This window comes from Vicugna pacos, unplaced genomic scaffold (assembly GCF_048564905.1).
Source record: "Vicugna pacos unplaced genomic scaffold, VicPac4 scaffold_20, whole genome shotgun sequence".
Taxonomy (NCBI): Eukaryota; Metazoa; Chordata; class Mammalia; order Artiodactyla; family Camelidae; genus Vicugna; species Vicugna pacos.
The window spans coordinates 83,059,552-83,080,823 of NW_027328741.1; the positions used below are offsets into that span (position 1 = coordinate 83,059,552).

Consider the following 21,272-nt stretch of genomic DNA (forward strand, 5'->3'; position numbering starts at 1 on the left):
AAGGAACCTCGGAGCCTCACCAGTAAGCTGATGACAGGCAGATTTCCACTGTATGCCCTTTCAGGTTCTGGAAACTGACCTGTGAACTCAGGTTTTTGGGCAGCAGCAGTATCTCGAACATACACAATTTCCCGGACCAAACACGTATGCCAAGCTCCACAGACGGCGGGATACCTTCCATCACACTGATCCACCCACAGATCTCTGCCCGGTTACCTAGGATCCAACATCCACAACAAGCCTCTTGGAACAAACCAACATTCCACCTGGAATCCAACCGGTAACTGCAATCCCCAATGGCTGCTGCATCTTGTCAGTGTTGGGGGAGGGGCTGCATCCGACGAGAGGTTCCTTAGGTAAATGTGATTCTACCCACTAGCGTCCCATGGGCCTTTCTTCTTCCCTCTTTCATTATGTTCAGATCTGTATGCACAGTACCAATGGAGGGAAGTGTGTCCCTTTTCAGTTGATGGTTTCACACGTCTTTAAACTTTCTAAAATTTCACATTACACAGAGACGCACTAAAGGAGACTTATGTTCTTATAATATCCGTACACCCGGAATACATATGCGTCGCCTGATTTCTGCTGAAACACCCGCACTCTCAGGACATGGAACCTTTTTTTTCATGGGTACTGAAATTCCAAGAAATGAAACCAACCCCAATGTGCACTTTACTGTCTGTCTCTTTTGCTCTTAGTACAATTTGGCAGAGCTACTTGTCTTTGTTAGAGGCTTCTTACAATTCTTCTCTACGTAGCGAAGAATATGGCATTCCTTCATCCTGTTGGAAGACATACAAGACTACATCACGGACTAGGAATTCATTACATTCCAAATCGGCATTTGGGTGAGGTCACGATATGCTCTTATGAATCAATATTTACGAATATGAATGCACGCCTCTGATATCCGAATACAAGTGTGCTGAGTACATGCAAGCCGCGATACTGGGTCGATGCGTGCTGAATGATCCTTGACATCACCTTGAGTATTTTCTTTTGAATAATCATGGTTCCCTTGGTATATGTCAGCCAACCGTACCCATTTGGTGCTTGTTTGTTGGTTTGATTCTTTGTTGGTCTGCTTCTTGCTTCTTTTGCAAACACGTCAGGCAATTCATCTCTCCTTTCGCTTCAAACACAGAGTCAAATAAGCTGGTTCACTTAAGAGAATGTTTCCAATCACCTATGATTTCCTGCTTCCCTCTCCCATCTTTAGGGTTTTGATATCCTCCTTGCCTTCTTCTTGTTTCTTCTTTGCCACTCATGCTCTTCTTGCATTTCCAATAATGGTTTTCTTCTTTCCATTTCATCTTGCTGCTTTTCTATTCCGGGGAGTATTCTCAACCATTCTTGTAGGATAAGTTTTGAACTGCTGAATTCTTTTACGATTTGCCGGTCTGTGGAATTCTCTAGCTCTGCCGTTATTAGAAATGGCGGTCATGTGGCATAGGCTACCCTAGATGGCAGCATTTGGCCATTCAGGTTATGGTCTGTGTCCTGGCACTCCTCCCTGTCCTGCAATATTGCTGATGAGATATCAGCTGAAACCCCTCTGGAGGTTCCCTTGTGACTATGTTGTTTCCTCCAGGTGCATTTTAAATCACTGGGATATTCGTGAACTTTGTAGATTTGAATCATACAGCCTCTGGAAGGTCTATTGGGATTCCTACTCCTTTGGATGCTCTGTACTTCGTGAATTCGCATAGATGATTCTTTCCTGGCTTTCAGCATGTTTCAGTCTGATTTTTCCACAGATAAATTTTCAGACATTTTTTGTTTCATTTTCTCTTGCTTTTCCATCTGTGACTCTTATGAATTCTAGTCTTTCATGCCCTGTCTTAACCCAGGGTTCAACAGCAATGTTTACATTGGTTTGCACTTGCTTTCCTATGTCTGCTTCTGACCGAGGTTTTTCTGTTCCCCTGTCTTCACAGTCATTCACGCGTCCCTCTGCATTATCTAGTCTGCTTACGACTGAATTTTAGCCCTGATATTATCACATCCATTGAGTTTCCTGATATTTTTTGGCTCGTGTTTAGACTTTAACTTCCTCTTTTCTGGTATTCTGCCTTTTGTGATTCTGAGACACTGTTGTTTTTCAGTGTTTTCCTGACCTCCATTTTCCACAATTGGTCTGGATAGTGTTTTGCAGTCTAGTTGTCTGAAAGCTTATCTTTTGGGCCTTCAATATCTTTGGAACTGAAAATGGTCCTTCCTTTTTCTTTTACTGTACTACTTCATCACTACTGGTCAGGTAATATCAGGTATCTAATGTAGACTTCAAGGGCTTTGTTAAGTGAAAGTTTTAGGCTCTTGGCTCTACGCAATTCCATGGGATATCTGTGAGGACAATTTCTGCTAGACATTGATGCCATATCCTGTTCCTGTGTGTGTTTTCTTGTATATCTCCAATTGCTGGTGTTGCATTAGTTGTGATGAACAACCCATACTATTTAGATTAGCATAACTTCCTTTTGATTATGCTTATCTCAGAATTCTGAAAGTGCCCAGGACCCATCCTCTTGTTGAAATGAAGCTTCTAAAGCTTCTCAGCTCTGCATTCCGCTCTATGTCATTTTGAAGTGTTTCCAAACAGCAAACTGATGTGTGCATGTGCTTTGTAGTGCCACGGGAATGTCCCAATGAAAGCAGTTTTCCCAGAGCTTCTCTGTCTACTGAAAAACCAGTGGAAACACATCCATGGATGTCACACATCAGGGCCTGCTGGAATGATCGCGCAGACCTACCTTGGTATCCTCGGTGCCGTGCCGAGCCGGTGCCATTCAAAATGTAGCATACGCTTTTGGGAGATAGTGCTGAAGGAAATGTTTCCTCTTCTCACGCTGTGGTCTTGGACCACTATTCCTTGTCCTCTCACCCTTGTGGCACGGGTGCACGAAGGCAACCACAGAGCTGTTGTGCATCCTGTGCCTCACACCAAACCATAATCCCAGCCCAGGTTATGATTGTAGCAGATCCTAAGGCTTTTTATTCTGATTTCAAACCCAAGGCCCCCTGGATCCCTCAGACCAGATGCACGATATCTCTGAATTAGCCCCACACGTGCTATATTGGCAAAATGCCCAATTGGTCCCTGGTCTTGCAGATGCACTGTGTGTGGTCATGGGACATATCGGTAATCTCAACAGCCCGGCCAATGTGGTTGCTTTATTATTGGTTCTCATTTCGGTTTGCTATCTTGATTCGACCCACCACATCCCACAATGCACTCCAGATACCAGAGACACAGCGTGTGCCATCATCCGTAGCCCTATCCCTCACTCTACGTTGCCTCTGCTACCTCAAATTTGGCAGCTCAGATCTTGGCCTTAGAATCCACTGTGGGGATATTTTGCGCTGGTTTCTTTGACTTTTGTCAGCCAAGCATCTGCTGTGCACTCTTGTAAAACTCAGCACATCACCTTCAATCCCATGTCTCCTGTCCGTTTGAGTGTGTGCGTCCATGTTAAACAGAGTTTCACTCTTGTTGCTCCATCACCAGGGGTCAGACCCTGCACTGGTTTCCATTCCCTGCTTTGCCATCTCCTGCTTCCAGGTGTCCTGAGGCCTCATCCTGTCTTTGGAAGTAACAGACCTCTCTTCGGCAAGTGTCCTGTGCCAAGGGCTGGGTGAGTGGATGTTTCCATTGCTCAGTACATGGGAGAGAGTGAGTGCAGGTTGCACTTCTTCTCTGCCAACTGGGCATCGATGAATCAACACTATCCAGATACATTTCACAGAACTGTGATATTTGCTTAGCTCTTTGTTTGTATACAGCCGTGGTGGGAGGGATTGTCCGAAGACACCTGTTTGACATTGTGTTGATATCACATTTACAGTCTTTAAGAAGTTTAACAGAATTCATTTACATGTTTTGGGAGTTATACGAAAATGAAGTTATTTTTTGAAACACACTCAATCGACGTAGAAGCCAGACTTGTCAATTTTGGTAACATTTTGTCAGCTCTACGGAAAACCTAGACAGATAGAATGCAAGCTAGCAGTCCAAAGTGTTAAAGGGGTCATGTCAGCTCTTTACTGTTGAAGCCTCCGAAACCAACAGGAACCATGAAATAACTATTGGAAACATGAAATAACCCCCAACCTTAGATACACTTGTGCATGTGGTACCCTTTACTCACAATGACACCTACTGGCCAAAGTTGGCATTTCAAGGGGTAACATCCATCTCAAGGAAAATACAAGAGGAAACAAACCAAATATATACATTTAGGTTTGAATCCAAAAGCACCTAGAGGCATTATAGCTAGGAGAATCCTGCTGCAGTTATGCTAGTCTATAGAGAACAAGGTGTTCTTCTATCAGTGATGAGAACAGTTAATCATCCGATCATGTTGGGCATAGCCATTTAACGCAACCAAGTCTGCACCCACATGATATAGTGCCCCCGGGGGCTTGACTCAAGTGAAAGACGATCCACATAAGCTGTGTCTTTAATGTCATTGGCGCCTTTTACAGTACAGTTCACTTTCTGACTTGTTCTATTTACATAAACTGTCTTGAAAAACTGAGGCCTAATACAGATTCAAGTTCAGTCAAAGATTCCCCTCACTTACCACACTCCATTCACCCCAGGGAAGACATAAACACAACATTTGCTGAATCTAGCTGAAGGCCACCGTTTCTAGGTGTGAGCTAACTATTCAATTCCTATCGATTTCAGCCGAGATTATTTGACCTTTAAGGAGTTCACTGTTGTTCACAGAGTGTGAAGCTGGCGGAACTCTGATTCTAGGAGCGGCTTGCTCTTCTCGTAATGGCTTTATTGCAGCTCAGGTACTGATCCTTCAAAATGGATGCCTGAGTGGAGGGGAGGGAAGGGCAACTGCTTGCTTGCTAGGCCCGAAACAGGGAAAAGGCTTACATGGGCTTGGTGAATTCTGGTCTGAATGGCGTGGGCAGGCCCCTTGGGAAGTGTGGATTCTCACGACCTCTTCCAAGAACAGGAGCGTTTTGATCATCTATGCCATCTCTTCTCTTGCACACGTCAGGGACCTTGGACCCGTTCTTGGAGAAGAAAATTGAGGAACTTCCTCAAGTCCACGTTGGCACTCCGTATGTTTCAGCCAGTATCAGCGAGGTTCAATGTGTCTCATGAATGTCTTTTGAGCCTGGGATCCTCTACAGCTGTCTCCACGCCAGTATTCTCCATTGTAGCAGAACATCTCTCATCCATATGTTCACATTTTTCCTCAATCTGTGCAGCCAGCTTTTCGGCAAGCTTCTCTTCGTGTCTCCTTAAAGTCGACTTCACCAGGACTGGGCAAGTCTGAAAGTACCTCGGAGCCTCACCAGTAAGCTGATGACAGGCAGATCTTCCACTGTCTGCCCTTTCAGGTTCTGGAAACTGACTTGTGAACTCAGGTCTTTGGGCAGCAGCAGTAGCTCGAACTTACACAGCTTCCCAGACCACACACCTAAGCCAAGCTCCACAGAGGGCGGCAGACCCTCCATCACACTGATCCACCCACAGGTCTCAGCCCGGTTACCTAGGATCCAATAGCCACAACAAGCCTCGCGATACACAAAAAAATTCAACCTGGAATCCAACCGGTAACTGCCATCCCCAAAGGCTGCTGCATCTTGTCAGTGTTGGGGGAGGGGCTTCATCCGACGATAGGTTCCTAAAGTAAATGTGATTCTACCCACTAGCGCCCCATGGGCCTTTCTTATTCCCTCTTTCCTTTTGTTCAGATCTGTATGCACAGTACCAATCGAGGGAAGTGTGTCCGTTTTCAGTTTATGGTTTCACAGGTCTTTAAACTTTCTAAAAGTTCACAGTACACAAAGACCCAGTAAAGGAGACATATGTTCCTATAATATCCATACAACCGGAATACATATGCGTCGCATGATTTCTGCTGAAAAACCCACACTCTCAGGACATGGATCTATTTGTTTCATGGGGGCTGAAATTCCAAGAAATGAAACCAACACCAATGTGCACTTTACTGTCTGTCTCTTTTGCCCTTAGTACATTTTGGCAGAGCTACTTGCCTTTGTTATAGGCTTCTTACTATTCTTCGCTACGTAGCGTAGAATATGGCATTCCATCATCCTTTTGGAAGACATACAAGACTACATCACCGACTAGGAACCCATTGGATTCCAAATCGGTATTTGGGTGAGGTCACGATTTGCTCTTATGAGTCTATATTTACGAATATGAATGCACGCCTCTGATTTCCGAATACAAGTGTGCTGAGTACATGCAAGCCGCAATACTGAGTCGATGCGTGCGGAATGATCCTTGACATCACCTTGAGTATTTTCTTTTGAATAATCATGTTTCCCATGGTATATGTCAGCCAACCGTACCATTTTGGTGCATGTTTGTTGGTTTGATTCTTTGTTGGTCTGCTTCTCGCTTGTTTTGCAAACACGTCAGGACATGCATCTCTCCTTTCGCTTCAAACAGAGAGTCAGATAAGCTGATTCACTTAAGAGAGTGCTTCCAATCACCTATGATTTCCTGCTTCCCTCTCCAATCTTTAAGGTTTTGATGTCCTCCTTGCCTTCTTCTTGTTTCTTCTTTGCCACTCATGCTCTTCGTGCATTTTCAATAATGGTTTTCTTCTTTCCATTTCATCTTGCTGCTTTTCTATTCCGGGGAGTATTCTCAACCTTCCTTTTAGAAGAAGTTTTGAACTGCTGAATTCTTTTATGATTTGCCGGTCTGTGGATTTCTCTATGTCTGCCGTTATTAGAAATGGTGGTCATGAGTCATAGGCTAACCTAGGTGGCAGCATTTGGCCATTCAGGATATGGTCTGTGTCCTGGCACTCCTCCCTGTCCTGCAATATTGCTGCCGAGTTATAAGCTGAAACCCCTCTGGAGGTTCCCTTGTGACTATGTTGTTTCCTCCAGGTGCATTTTAAATCACTGTGATATTCGTGAACTTTGTTGATTGGAATCATACAGCTGCTGGTAGGTCTATTGGGATTCCACCTCCTTTGGATGCTGTGTAATTCCTGAATTCGCATAGATGATTTTTCTTGGCTTTCAACAAGTTTCAGTCTGATATTTCTACAGATAAATTTTCAGACATATTATATTTCTTTATCTCTGGCTTTTCCATCTGGGACTCTTATGAATTCTAGTCTTTCATGCCCTGTCTTAACCCAGGATACAACAGCAATATTTTCATTGTTTTGCACTTGCTTTCCTATGTCCGAATCTGACCGAGGGATTTCTGTTCCCCTGTCTTCACAGTCATTCACGCATCCCTCTGCATTATCTAGTCTGCTAAGGACTGAATTTTAGCCCTGATATTATCACAACCACTGAGTTTTCTGATATTTTTTGGCTCGTCTTTAGACTTTCTCTTCCCCTTTTCTGGTATTCTGCCTTTTGTGATTCTGAGACCCTTTTGTTCTTCAGTGTTTTCCTGATCTCCATTTTCAACATTTGGACTGCATAGCGTTTTGCAGTCTAGTTGTTTGAAAGCTTATCTTTTTGGCCTTCAATATCGTTGGAACTGAAAATGGTACTTCCTATTTCTTTTACTGTACTTCTTCATCTCTACTGGTCAGGTAATATCAGGTATCTATTGTAGAAATCTAGGGTTTGTTAAGTGAAAATTTTAGACTCTTGGCTCTACGCAATTCCAAGGGATTTCTGTGAGGACAATTTCTCCTAGACATTGATGCCATATTCTGTTCCTGTGTGTGTTGTCTGGTATATCTCCAATTGCTGGTGTTACATTAGTTGTGATGAACAACCCATACTATTTCGATTAGCATAACTTCATTGTGATTACGCTTATCTCACAATTCTGAAAGTACGCAGGACACGGCCTCTTGTGGAAATGAGAATTGTAAAGGTTCTCAGCTCTGCATTCTGCTCTATGTCATTTTGGAGTGTTTCCAAAACAGCAAACTGAGATTGCGCTTGTGCTTTGTATTGCGACGGTAATGTCCAAATGTAAGGAGTTTTCCCAGAGCTTCTCTGTCTACTGAAACACCAGTGGAAACACATCCATGGATGTCACACATCAGGGCCTGCTGGAATGATCCCACAGACCTACTTTGATGTCCTCGGTGCCGTGCCGTGCCGGTTACATCCAAAATGTAGCATAAGCTTTTGGGAGATAGTGCTGAAGGAAATGCTTCCTCTTCTCACGCTGTGGTCTTGGACCACTCTTCCTTGTCCTCTAATCCTTGTGGCAAGGGTGCACGAAGGCAATCACAGAGCTTTTGTGCATCCTGTGCCTCACAACAAACCATAATCCCAGCCCAGGTTATGAATGCAGCAGATCCTAAGTCTTTTCATTCTGATTTCAAACCAAAGGCCCCCTGGATCCCTCAGACAAGATGCACGATATCTCTGACTCAGCCCCACACGTGCCCTATTGGCATAATGCCCAATTGGTCCCTGGTCCTGCAGATGCACTGGGTGTGGCCATTTGACATATTGGTAATCTCAACCGCTCGGCCAGTGTGGTTGCTTTATCATTGGTAAGCATTTCGGTTTGCTCTCTTGATTCGACCCACCAAATAGCACAACGCACTCCAGATCCCTTAGACTCAGCGTATGCCTTCATCCTTAGCCCTATCCCTCACTGACCGTCTCCTCTGCTACCTCAAATTTGGAAGCTCGGATCTTACTCTCGGAATCAACTGTGGGGATATTTTGCGCTGGTTCCTTTGAGTTCTGTCAGCCAAGCATCTGCTGTGCATTCTTATAAATCTCATCACATCACCTTCAATCCCATGTCTCCTGTCCGCTTGAGAGTGTGCGTCCAAGTTAAACAGAGTTTCACCCTTGTTGCTCCATCACCAGGGGTCAGAACCTGCACTGGTTTCCATTCCCTGCTTTGCCATCTCCTGCTTCCATGTGTCCTGAGGCCTTATCCTGTCTTTGGAAGTAACAGACCTCTCTTCGGCAAGTGTCCTGTGCCAAAGGCTGGGTGAGTGGAGGTTTCCATTTCTCTGTACATGGGAGTGAGTGAGTGCAGGTTGCACTTCTTCTCTGCCAACTGGGCATCGATGAATCAACACTATCCAGATACATTTCACAGAAATGTGATATTTGCTTAGCTCTTTGTTTCTATACAGCCGTGGTGGGAGGGGTTGTCCAAAGAAAACTTTTTTGACATTGTGTTGATATCCCATTTGCAGGCTTTAAGAAGTTTAACAGAATTGATTTACATGTTTTGGGGGTTATACGAAAATGAAGTTATTTTTTGAAACACACTAAATCGACCTAGAAGCCAGACTTGTCAATTTTGGTAAAATTTTGTAAGCTTTACGGAAAACCTAGACAGATAGAATGCAAACTAGCAGTCCAAACTGTTAAAGTGGTCATGTCAGCTCTTTACGGTTGAAGCCTCCGAAACCAACAGGAACCATGAAATAATTATTGGAAACATGAAAAAAACCCCAACCTTGGATACACTTGTGCATGTGGTGCCCTTTACTCCCAATGACACCTACTGGCCAATGTTGGCATTTCAAGGGGCTATCATCTCTCTCTAGGAAAATACAAGAGGAAACAAACCAAATATATACATTTAGGTTTGAATCCAAAAGCACCTAGAGGCATTATAGCTAGGAGAACCCTGCTGCAGTTATGCTAGTCTATGGAGAACAAGGTGTTCTTCTATCAGTTATGAGAACAGTTAATCATCCCATCATGTTGGGTAAAGCCATTTAACGCAACCAAGTCTGCACCCCCATGATATAGTGCCCCCGGGGGCTTGAGTGAAGTGAAAGACGATCCACATAAGCTGTGTCTTTAATGTCATTGGCGACTTTTACAGTACAGTTCACTTTCTGACTTGTGCTATTTACCTATACTGTCTTGAAAAACTGAGGCCTAATACCGATTCAAGTTCAGTCAAAGATTCCCCTCACTTACCACACTCCCTTCACCCCAGGGAAGACATAAACACAACATTTGCTGAATCTAGCGGAAGGCCATCGTATCTAGGTGTGAGCTAAATATTCAATTCCTGTCGATTTCAGCCGAGACTATTTGAACTTTAAGGATTTCACTGTTGTTCACAGAGTGTGAAGCTGGAGGAACTCTGATTCTAGGAGCGGCTTCCTCTTCTCGTAATGGCTTCATTGCCGCTCAGGTACTGATCCTTCAAAATGGATGCGTGAGTGGACGGGAGGGAAGGGCAAGTGTTACTAGCTAGGCCGTAACCTGGGAAAAGGCTTACCTGGGCTTGGTGAATTCTGGTGTGAATGGCTTGGGAATTCCCCTTGGTACATGTGGATTCTCACGACCTCTTACAAGAACAGAAGCCTTTTGATCATCTCTGCCATCTCTGCTCTTGCAGACGTCAGGGACCTTGGACCCGTTCTTGGAGAAGAGAATTGAGGAACTTCCTCAAGTTCACGTTGGCACTCCATATGTTTCTGCCAATATCAGCGAGGTTCAATGTGTCTCATGAAGGTCTTTTGAGCCTGGTATCCTCTACATCTGTCTCCACGCCAGTATTTTCCATTGTAGCAGAACATCTCTCTTCCATTTGTTCGCATTTCTCCTCAATACGTGCAGCCAGCTTTTCGGCCAGCTTATCTTCGTGTCTCCCCTAAGTCGACTTCACCAGGACTGGGCAAGTCTGAAAGTACCTCGGAGCCTCACCAGTAAGCTGATGACAGGCAGATCTTCCACTGTCTGCCCTTTCAGGTTCTGGAAACTGACCTGTGAACTCAGGTCTTTGGGCAGCAGAAGTATCTCGAACTTACACAGCTTCCCGGACCAAACACCTAAGCCAAGCTCCACAGAGGGACGCAGCCCCCCCATCACACTGATCCACCCACAGAACTCTGCCCGGTTACCTAGGATCCAATAGCCACAACAAGCCTCGTGATGCACACAATCATTCCACCTGGAATCCAACCGGTAACTGCCATCCCCAAAGGCTGCTGCATCTTGTCAGTATTGGGAGAAGGGTTTCATCCGACGAGAGGTTCCTAAGGTAAATGTGATTCTACCCACTAGAGTCCAATGGGAATTTCTTCTTTCCTCTTTACTTTTGTTCAGATCTGTATGCACAGTACCAATGGAGGGAAGTGTGTCCCTTTTCAGTTGATGGTTTCACACGTCTTTAAACTTTCTAAGAGTTCACAGTACACAGAGACCCACTAAAGGAGACTTATGTTCCTATAATATCCGTGCATCCAGAATACATATGCGTCGCCTGATTTCTGCTGAAACACCTGCACTCTCAGGACATGGATCCATTTGTTTCATGGGGGCTGAAATTCCAAGAAATGTAACCAACCCCAATGTGCACTTTACTGTCTGTCTCTTTTGCTCTTAGTACACTTTGGCAGAGCTATTTGAATTTGTTATAGGCTTCTTACATTTCTTCACTACGTATCGTAGAATATGGCATTCCTTCATCCTGTTGGAAGACATACAAGACTACATCACGGACTAGGAATCCATTGGATTCCAAATCGGCAGTAGGGATGTGTCACGATATGCTCTTATGAATCAAAATTTACGAATATGAATGCACGCCTCTGATTTCCGAATACAAGTGTGCTGAGTACATTCAAGCCGCGATACTGGGTCGATGTGTGCTGAATGATCCTTGACATCACCTTGAGTATTTTCTTTTGAATAATCATGTTTCCCTTTGTAAATGTCAGCCAACCGTACCATTTTGGTGCTTGGTTGATGGTTTGATTCTTTGCTGGTCTGCTTCCCGCTTGTTTTGCAAACACGTCAGGCTATGCATCTCTCCTTTCGCTTCAAACAGAGAGTCAAATAAGCTGATTCACTTAAGAGGGTGCTTCCAATCACCTATGAATTCCTGCTTCCCTCTCCCATCTTTAGGGTTTTGATGTCCACCTTGCTTCTTCTTGTTTCTTCTTTTCCACTCATGCTGTTCTTGCATTTCCAATAATGGTTTCTTCTTTCCATTTCATCTTGCTGCTTTTCTATTCAGGGTAGATTTCTCAACCATTCTTGTAGGATATGATTTGAACTGCTGAATTCTTTTACGATTTGCCAGTCTGTGGAATTCTCTAGCTCTGCCGTTATTAGAAATGGCGGTCATGTGGCATAGGCTACCCTAGATGGCAGCATTTGGCCATTCAGGATATGGTCTGTGTCCTGGCACTCCTCCCTGTCCTGCAATATTGCTGATGAGATATCAGCTGAAACCCCTCTGGAGGTTCCCTTGTGACTAAGTTGTTTCCTCCAGGTGCATTTTAAATCACTGGGATATTCGTGAACTTTATAGATTTGAATCATATAGCCTCCGGTAAGTCCATTGGGATTCCTACTCTTTGGATGCTCTGTACTTCGTGAATTCGCATAGATGATTCTTTCCTGGCTTTCAGCATGTTTCAGTCTAATTTTTCCAAAGATAAATTTTCAGACATTTTTTGTTTCTTTTTCTATTGCTTTTCCATCAGTGACTCTTAGGAATTCAAGTCTTTCATGCCCTGTCTTAACCCAGGGATCAACAGCAATGTTTACATTGGTTTGCAGTTGCTATCCTATGTCTGCTTCTTACCGAGGTTTTTCTTTTCCCCTGTCTTCACAGACATTCACGCGTCCCTCTGCATTATCTAGTGTGCTTACGACTGAATTTTAGCCCTGATAATATCACATCCATTGAGTTTCCTGATATGTTTTGGCTCGTGTTTAGAGTTTCACTTCCTTTTTTCTGGTATTCTGCCTTTTGTGATTCTGAGGCACTGTTGTTTTTCAGTGTTTTCCTGACCTCCATTTTCCACACTTGGTCTGGATAGCGTTTGGCAGTCTAGTTGTTTGAAAGCTTATCTTTTGGGCCTTCAAAATCTTTGAAACTGAAAATGGTCCTTCCTTTTTCTTTTACTGTACTTCTTCATCTCTAGTGGTCAGGTAATATCAGGTATCTAATGTAGATTTCAAGAGCTTTGTTAAGTGAAAATTTTAGACTCTTGGCTCTACGCAATTCCATGGGATTTCTGTGAGGACAATTTCTCCTAGACATTGATGCCATATCCTGTTCATGTGTGTGTTGTCTGGTATATCTCCAATTGCTGGTGTTGCATTAGTTGAGATGAACAACAAATACTATTTCGATTATCATAAGTTAAATTTGATTATGCTTATCTCACAATTCTGAAAGTGCGCAGGACACATCCTCTTGTTGAAATGAAGCTTCTAAAGGTTCTCAGCTCTGCATTCTGCTCTATGTCATTTTGGAGTGTTTCCAAAACAACAAAATGTGTGTGCGCATGTGCTTTGTAGTGCCACGGGAATGTCCCAATGAAAGCAGTTTTCCCAGAGCTTCTCTGTCTACTGAAACACCAGTGGAAACACATCCATGGATGTCACACATCAGGGCCTGCTGGAATGATCCCGCAGACATTCCTTGGTGTCCTCGGTGCCGTGCCGTGCCGGTGCCATCCAAAATGTAGCATACGCTTTTGGGAGATAGTGCTGAAGGAAATGCTTCCTATTCTCATGCTGTGGTCTTGGACCACTCTTCCTTCTCCTCTCATCTTTGTGGCACGGGTGCACGAAGGCAACCACAGAGCTGTTGTGCATCCTGTGCCTCACACCAATCCATAATCCCAGCCCAGGTTATGAATGTAGCAGATCCTAAGGTTTTTTATTCTGATTTCAAACCCAAGGCCCCCTGGAACCCTCAGACCAGATGCACGATATCTCTGACTCAGCCCCACACGTTCTCTATTGGTAAAATGCCCAATTTGTCCCTGGTCCTGCAGATGCACTTGGTGTGGCCATGGGCCAAATCGGTAATCTCAACTGCCCGGCCAGTGTGGTTGCTTTATCATTGGTACACAGTTTGGTATACTCTCTTGATTTGACCCACCACATCCCAAAACGCACTCCAGATCCCTGAGACACAGTGTGTACCATCATCCGTAGACCTATCCCTCACTCTCCGTTGCCTCTGCTACCTCAAATTTGACAGCTCAGATCTTTTTCTCAGAATCAACTGTGGGATTATTTTGAGCTGGTTTCTTTGAGTTCTGTCAGCCATGCATCTGCTGTGCAATCTTGAAAATCTCAGCACATCAACTTCAATCCCATGTCTCCTGTCCGCTTGAGTGTGTGCGTCCAAGTTAAACAGAGATTCACCCTTGTTGGTCCATCAGCAGGGGTCAAACCCTGCACTGGTTTCCATTCCCTGCTTTGCCTTCTCCTGCTTCCAGGTGTCCTGAGGCCTCATTCTGTCTTTGGAAGTAACAGACCTCTCTTCGGCAAGTGTCCTGTGCCAAAGGCTGGGTGAGTGGAGTTTTACATTTCTCTGTACAAGGGAGTGCGTGAGTGCAGGTTGCACTTCTTCTCTGCCAACTGGGCATCGATGAATAAACACTATCCAGATACATTTCACAGAAATGTGATATTTGCTTAGCTCTTTGTTTCTATACAGCCGTGGTGGGAGGGGTTGTCCAAAGAAACCTGTTTTGACATTGTGTTGATATCTAATTTGCAGACTTTAAGAATTTTAACAGAATTCATTTACATGTTTTGGGAGTTATACGAAAATGAAGTTATTTTTTGAAACACACTCAATCGACCTAGAAGCCAGACTTGTCAATTTTGGTAACATTTTGTCAGCTCTACGGAAAACCTGGACAGATAGAATGCAAACTAGCAGTCCAAACTGTTAAAGGGGTCATGTCAGCTCTTTTCGGTTGAAGCCTCCGAGAACAACAGGAACCATGAAATAACTATTGGAAGGATGAAATAACCCCCAACCTTGGATACACTTGGGCATGTGGTGCCCTTTAGTCCTATTTGTCACCTACTGGCCAATGTTGGCATTTCAAGGGGTAACATCCCTCTCTAGGAAAATACAAGAGGAAACAAACCAAATATATACATTTAGGTTTGAATCCAAAAGCACCTAGAGGCATTATAGCTAGGAGAACCCTGCTGCAGTTATGCTTGTCTATGGAGAACCAGGTGTTCTTCTATCAGTGATGAGAACACTTAATCTTCCGATCATGTTGGGTAAAGCCATTTAACGCAACCAAGTCTGCACCCACATGATATAGTGCCCCCGGGGGCTTGACTCAAGTGAAAGACGATCCACATAAGCTGTGTCTTTAATGTCATTGGCGCCTTTTACAGTACAGTTCACTTTCTGACTTGTTCTATTTACCTAAACTGTCTTGAAAAACTGAGGCCTAATACAGATTCAAGTTCAGTCAAAGATTCCCCTCACTTACCACACTCCCTTCACCCCAGGGAAGACATAAACACAACATTTGCTGAATCTAGCGGAAGGCCATCGTTTCTAGGTGTGAGCTAAGTATTCAATTCCTATCTATTACAGCCGAGACTATTTGACCTTTAAGTAGTTCACTGTTGTTCACAGAGTGTGAAGCTGGAGGAACTCTGATTCTAGGAGGGACTTGCCCTTCTCCTAATGGCTTCATTGCCGCTCAGGTACTGAACCTTCAAAATGGATGCGTGAGTGGAGGGGAGGGAAGGGCAAGTGCTTGCTAGCTAGGCCCAAACCTGGGAAAAGGCTTACCTGGGCTTGGTGAATTTTGGTCTGAATGGCTTGGGAAGGCCCCTTGGGACGTGTGGATTCTCACGACCTCTTCCAAGAACAGGAGCGTTATGATCATCTCTGCCATCTCTTCTCTTGCACACGTCAGGGACCTTGGACCCGTTCTTGGAGAAGAGAATTGAGGAACTTCCTCAAGTCCACGTTGGCACTCCGTATGTTTCTGCCAGTATCAGCGAGGTTCAATATGTCTCCTGAATGTCTTTTGAGCCTGGTATCCTCTACAGCTGTCTCCACGCCAGTATTCTCCATTGTAGCAGAACATCTCTCATCCATGTGTTCGCATCTCTCCTCAATCCGTGCAGCCAGCTTTTCGGCCAGCTTCTCTTCGTGACTCCCCTAAAGTCGACTTCACCAGGACTGGGCAAGTCTGAAAGTACCTCGGAGCCTCACCAGTAAGCTGATGACAGGCAGATCTTCCACTGTCTGCCCTTTCAGGTTCTGGAAACTGACCCGTGAACTCAGGTCTTTGGGCAGCAGAAGTATCTCGAACTTACACAGCTTCCCGGACCAAACACCTAAGCCAAGCTCCACAGAGGCCTGCAGCCCCTCCATCACACTGATCCACCCACAGAACTCGGCCCGGTTTCCTAGGATCCAACAGCCACAATAAGCCTCGTGGAACACACCAACATTCCACCTGGAATCCAACCGGTAACTGCCATCCCCAATGGCTGCTGCATCTTGTCAGTGTTGGGGGAGGGGCTGCATCCGACGAGAGGTTCCTAAAGTAAATGTGGTTCTGCCCACTAGCGTCCCATGGGCCTTTCTTCTTCCCTCTTTCCTTTTGTTCAGATCTGTATGCACAGTACCAATGGAGAGAAGTGTGTCTCTTTTCAGTTGAAGGTTTCACACGTCTTTAAACTTTCTAAGAGTTCACAGTACACAGAGACCCAGTAAAGGAGACTTATGTTCCTATAATATCCGTAAAACCGGAATAAATATGCGTCGCATGATTTCTGCTGAAAAACACACACTCTCAGGACATGGATCTATTTGTTTCATGGGGGCTGAATTTCCAAGAAATGAAACCAACCCCAATGTGCACTTTACTGTCTGTCTCTTTTGTTCTTAGTACACTTTGGCAGAGCTACTTGCCTTTGTTATAGGCTTCTTACAATTCTTCTCTACGTAGCGTAGAATATGGCATTCCTTCATCCTGTTGGAAGACATACAAGACTACATCACGGACTAGGAATCCATTGGATTCCAAATCGGCATTTGGGTGAGGTCACGATATGCTCTTATGAATCTATATTTACGAATATGAATGCACACCTCTGATTTCCGAATACAAGTGTGCTCAGTACATGCAAGCCGCAATACTGGGTCGATGCGTGCTGAATGATCCTTGACATCTCCTTGAGTATTTTCTTTTGAATAATCATGTTTCCCATGGTATATGTCAGCCAACCGTACCATTTTGGTGCATGTTTGTTGGTTTGATTCTTTGTTGGTCTGCTTCTCGCTTGTTTTGCAAACACGTCAGGACATGCATCTCTCCTTTCGCTTCAAACAGAGAGTCAAATAAGCTGATTAACTTAAGAGAGTGCTTCCAATCACCTATGATTTCATGCTTCCCTCTCCAATCTTTAAGGTTTTGATGTCCTCCTTGCCTTCTTCTTGTTTCTTCTTTGCCACTCATGTTCTTCGTGCATTTTCAATAATGGTTTTCTTCTTTCCATTTCATCTTGCTGCTTTTCTATTCCGGGGAGTATTCTCAACCTTCCTTTTAGAAGAAGTTTTGAACTGCTGAATTCTTTTATGATTTGCCGGTCTGTGGATTGCTCTAGCTCTGCCGTTATTAGAAATGGTGGTCATGTGGCATAGGCTACCCTAGGTGGCAGCATTTGGCCATTCAGGATATGGTCTGTGTCCTGGCACTCCTCCCTGTCCTGCAATATTGCTGCCGAGTTATAATCTGAAACCCCTCTGGAGGTTCCCTTGTGACTATGTTGTTTCCTCCAGGTGCATTTTAAATCACTGTGATATTCGTGAACTTTGTTGATTGGAATCATACAGCTGCTGGTAGGTCTATTGGGATTCCACCTCCTTTGGATGCTGTGTAATTCCTGAATTCGCATAGATGATTTTTTCTTGGCTTTCAACAAGTTTCAGTCTGAAATTTCTACAGATAAATTTTCAGACATATTTTATTTCTTTATCTCTGGCTTTTCCATCTGGGACTCTTATGAATTCTAGTCTTTCATGCCCTGTCTTAACCCAGGATACAACAGCAATATTTTCATTGTTTTGCACTTGCTTTCCTATGTCCGAATCTGACCGAGGGATTTCTGTTCCCCTGTCTTCACAGTCATTCCCGCGTCCCTCTGCATTATCTAGCCTGCTAAGGACTGAATTTTGGCCCTGATATTATCACATCCACTGAGTTTTCTGATATTTTTTGGCTCGTCTTTAGACTTTCTCTTCCCCTTTTCTGGTATTCTGCCTTTTGTGATTCTGAGACCCTTTTGTTCTTCAGTGTTTTCCTGACCTCCATTTTCAACACTTGGACTGCATAGCGTTTTGCAGTCTAGTTGTTTGAAAGCTTAACTTTTGGGCCTTCAATATCTTTGGAACTGAAAATGGTACTTCCTATTTCTTTTACTGTACTTCTTCATCTCTACTGGTCAGGTAATATCAGGTATCTAATGTAGATTTTTAGGGCTATGTTAAGTGAAAATTTTAGACTCTTGTCTCTACGCAATTCCAAGGGATTTCTGTGAGGACAATTTCTCCTAGACATTGATGCCATATTCTGTTCCTGTGTGTGTTGTCTTGTATATCTCCAATTGCTGGGGTTGCATTTGTTGTGATGAACAACCCATACTATTTCGATTAGCATAACTTCATTTTGATTACGCTTATCTCACAATTCTGAAAGTGCGCAGGACACGGCCTCTTGTGGAAATGAGGATTCTAAAGGTTCTCAGCTCTGCATTCTGCTCTATGTCATTTTGGAGTGTTTCCAAAACAGCAAACTGAGAGTGCGCTTGTGCTTTTTATTGCCACGGGAATGTACCAATGAAAGCAGTTCTTCCCAGAGTTTCTATGTCTACTGAAACACCAGTGGAAGCACATCCATGGATGTCACACATCAGGGCCTGCTGGAATGATCCCGCAGACCGACCTTGGTGTCCTCGCTGCCGTACCGTGCCGGTGCCATCCAAAATGTAGCATCCGATTTTGGGAGATAGTGCTGAAGGAAATGCTTCCTCTTCTCACGCTGTGAACATGGACCACTCTACCTTGTACTATCATCCTTGTGGCACGGGTGCACGAAGGCCACCACAGAGCTGTTGCGCATCCTGTGCCTCAAACCAAACCATAATCCCAGCCCAGGTTATGAATGTAGCAGATCCTAAGGCTTTTCATTCTGATTTCAAACCCAAGGCCCCCTGGATCCCTCAGACCAGATGCACGATAGCTCTGATTCAGCCCCACATTCGCTCTATTGGAAAAATGCCCAATTGGTCCCTGGTCCTGCAGATGCACTTGGTGTGGCCATGGGACATATCGGTAATCTCAACCGCGCGAACAGTGTGGTTGATTTATCATTGGTACACTGTTCGGTTTGCTCTCTTGATTAGACCCACCACATCCCACAAAGCACTCCAGATCCCTGAGACTCAGCGTATGCCATTAACCGTAGCCCTATCCCTAAATTACCGATGCTCCTGCTTACTGTAATTTGGCATCACGGATCTTGGTCTCAGAATCAAATGTGGGGATATTTTGCGCTGGTTTCTTTGAGTTCTGTCAGCCAAGCATCTGCTGTGCACTCTTGTAAATCTCAGCACATCACCTTCAATCTCATGTCTCCTGTCAGCTTGAGAGGGTGCGTCCAAGTTAAACAGGGTTTCACCCTTGTTGGTCAGACCCTGCACTGGTTTCCATTCCCTGCTTTGCCTTCTCCTGCTTCCAGGTGTCCTGAGGCCTCATCCTGTCTTTGGAAGTAACAGACCTCTCTTCGGTAAGTGTCCTGTGCCAAAGGCTGGGTGAGAGGTGTTTTACATTTCTCTGTACAAGGGAGCGCGTGAGTGCAGGTTGCACTTCTTCTCTGCCAACTGGGCATCGATGAATCAACACTATCCAGATACATTTCACAGAAATGTGATATTTGCTTAGCTCTTTGTTTCTATACAGCCGTGGTGGGAGGGGTTGTCCAAAGATAACTGTTTAAACATTGTGTTGATATCTCATTTGCAGACTTTAAGAACTTTAACAGAATTCATTTACATGTTTTGGGAGTTATACGAAAATGAAGTTATTTTTTGAAACACACTAAATCGACCTAGAAGCCAGACTTGTCAATTTTGGTAACATTTTGTCAGCTCTACGGAAAACCTGGACAGATAGAATGCAAACTAGCAGTCCAAACTGTTAAAGGGGTCATGTCAGCTCTTTTCGGTTGAAGCCTCCGAGACCAACAGGAACCATGAAATAACTATTGGAAACATGAAATAACCCCCAACCTTGGATACACTTGGGCATGTGGTGCCCTTTAGACCTATTTGTCACCTACTGGCCAATGTTGGCATTTCAAGGGGTAACATCACTCTCTAGGAAAATACAAGAGGAAACAAACTAAATATTTATATTTAGGTTTGAATCCAAAAGCACCTAGAGGCATTATAACTAGGGGAACCCTGTTGCAGTTATGCTTGTCTATGGAGAACCAGGAGTTCTTCTATCAGTGATGAGAACTGTTAATCTTCCGATCATGTTGGGTAAAGCAATTTAACGCAACCAAGTCTGCACCCACATGATATAGTGCCCCCGGGGGCTTGACTCAAGTGAAAGACGATCCACATAAGCTGTGTCTTTAATGTCATTGGCGCCTTTTACAGTACAGTTCACATTCTGACTTGTACTATTTACCTATACTGTCTTGAAAAACTGAGGCCTAATACAGATTCAAGTTCAGTCAAAGATTCCCCTCACTTACCACACTCCCTTCACCCCAGGGAAGACATAAACACAATATTTGCTGAATCTAGCGGAAGGCCATCGTTTCTAGGTGTGAGCTAAGTATTCAATTCTTATCTATTTCAGCCGAGACTATTTGACCTTTAAGTAGTTCACTGTTGTTCACAGAGTGTGAAGCTGGAGGAACTCTGATTCTAGGAGGGACTTGCCCTTCTCCTAATGGCTTCATTGCCGCTCAGGTACTGAACCTTCAAAATGGATGCGTGAGTGGAGGGGAGGGAAGTGCAAGTGCTTGCTAGCTAGAACCAAACCTGGGAAAAGGCTTACCTGGGCTTGGTGAATTTTGGTCTGAATGGCTTGGGAAGGCCCCTTGGGACGTGTGGATTCTCACGACCTCTTCCAAGAACAGGAGCGTTATGATCATCTCTGCCATCTCTTCTCTTGCACACGTCAGGGACCTTGGACCCGTTCTTGGAGAAGAGAATTGAGGAACTTCCTCAAGTCCACGTTGGCACTCCGTATGTTTCTGCCAGTATCAGCGAGGTTCAATATGTCTCCTGAATGTCTTTTGAGCCTGGTATCCTCTACATCTGTCTCCACGCCAGTATTCTCCATTGTAGCAGAACATCTCTCATCCATGTGTTCGCATATCTCCTCAATCCGTGCAGCCAGTTTTTCGGCCAGCTTCTCTTCGTGACTCCCCTAAAGTCGACTTCACCAGGACTGGGCAAGTCTGAAAGTACCTCGGAGCCTCACCAGTAAGCTGATGACAGGCAGATCTTCCACTGTCTGCCCTTTCAGGTTCTGGAAACTG

At 44.4% G+C, this 21,272-nt stretch overlaps 1 protein-coding gene and 2 long non-coding RNA genes across 4 annotated transcripts in view; all 3 read left to right on the plus strand.

The window, feature by feature from the left end:
• LOC140693954 (uncharacterized) overlaps positions 1-21,272 on the plus strand; it is a 50,373-nt gene that overhangs the window by 10,358 nt on the left and 18,743 nt on the right. The gene's annotated exons all lie outside the window — the stretch shown is intronic.
• Positions 123-5,290, plus strand: LOC140693963 (uncharacterized). 2 transcript variants are annotated; one of them, XR_012069684.1, is made up of 4 exons: positions 123-280; positions 3,563-3,635; positions 4,691-4,803; positions 5,019-5,290. It is a non-coding gene; the product is annotated as an uncharacterized lncRNA (long non-coding RNA). The 2 variants fall into 2 exon arrangements; XR_012069683.1 differs by lacking the exon at positions 123-280 and adding an exon at positions 702-851.
• On the plus strand, positions 5,317-10,537 carry LOC140693958 (uncharacterized). Its single transcript, XR_012069675.1, has 4 exons — positions 5,317-5,580; positions 8,809-8,935; positions 10,035-10,105; positions 10,313-10,537. It is a non-coding gene; the product is annotated as an uncharacterized lncRNA (long non-coding RNA).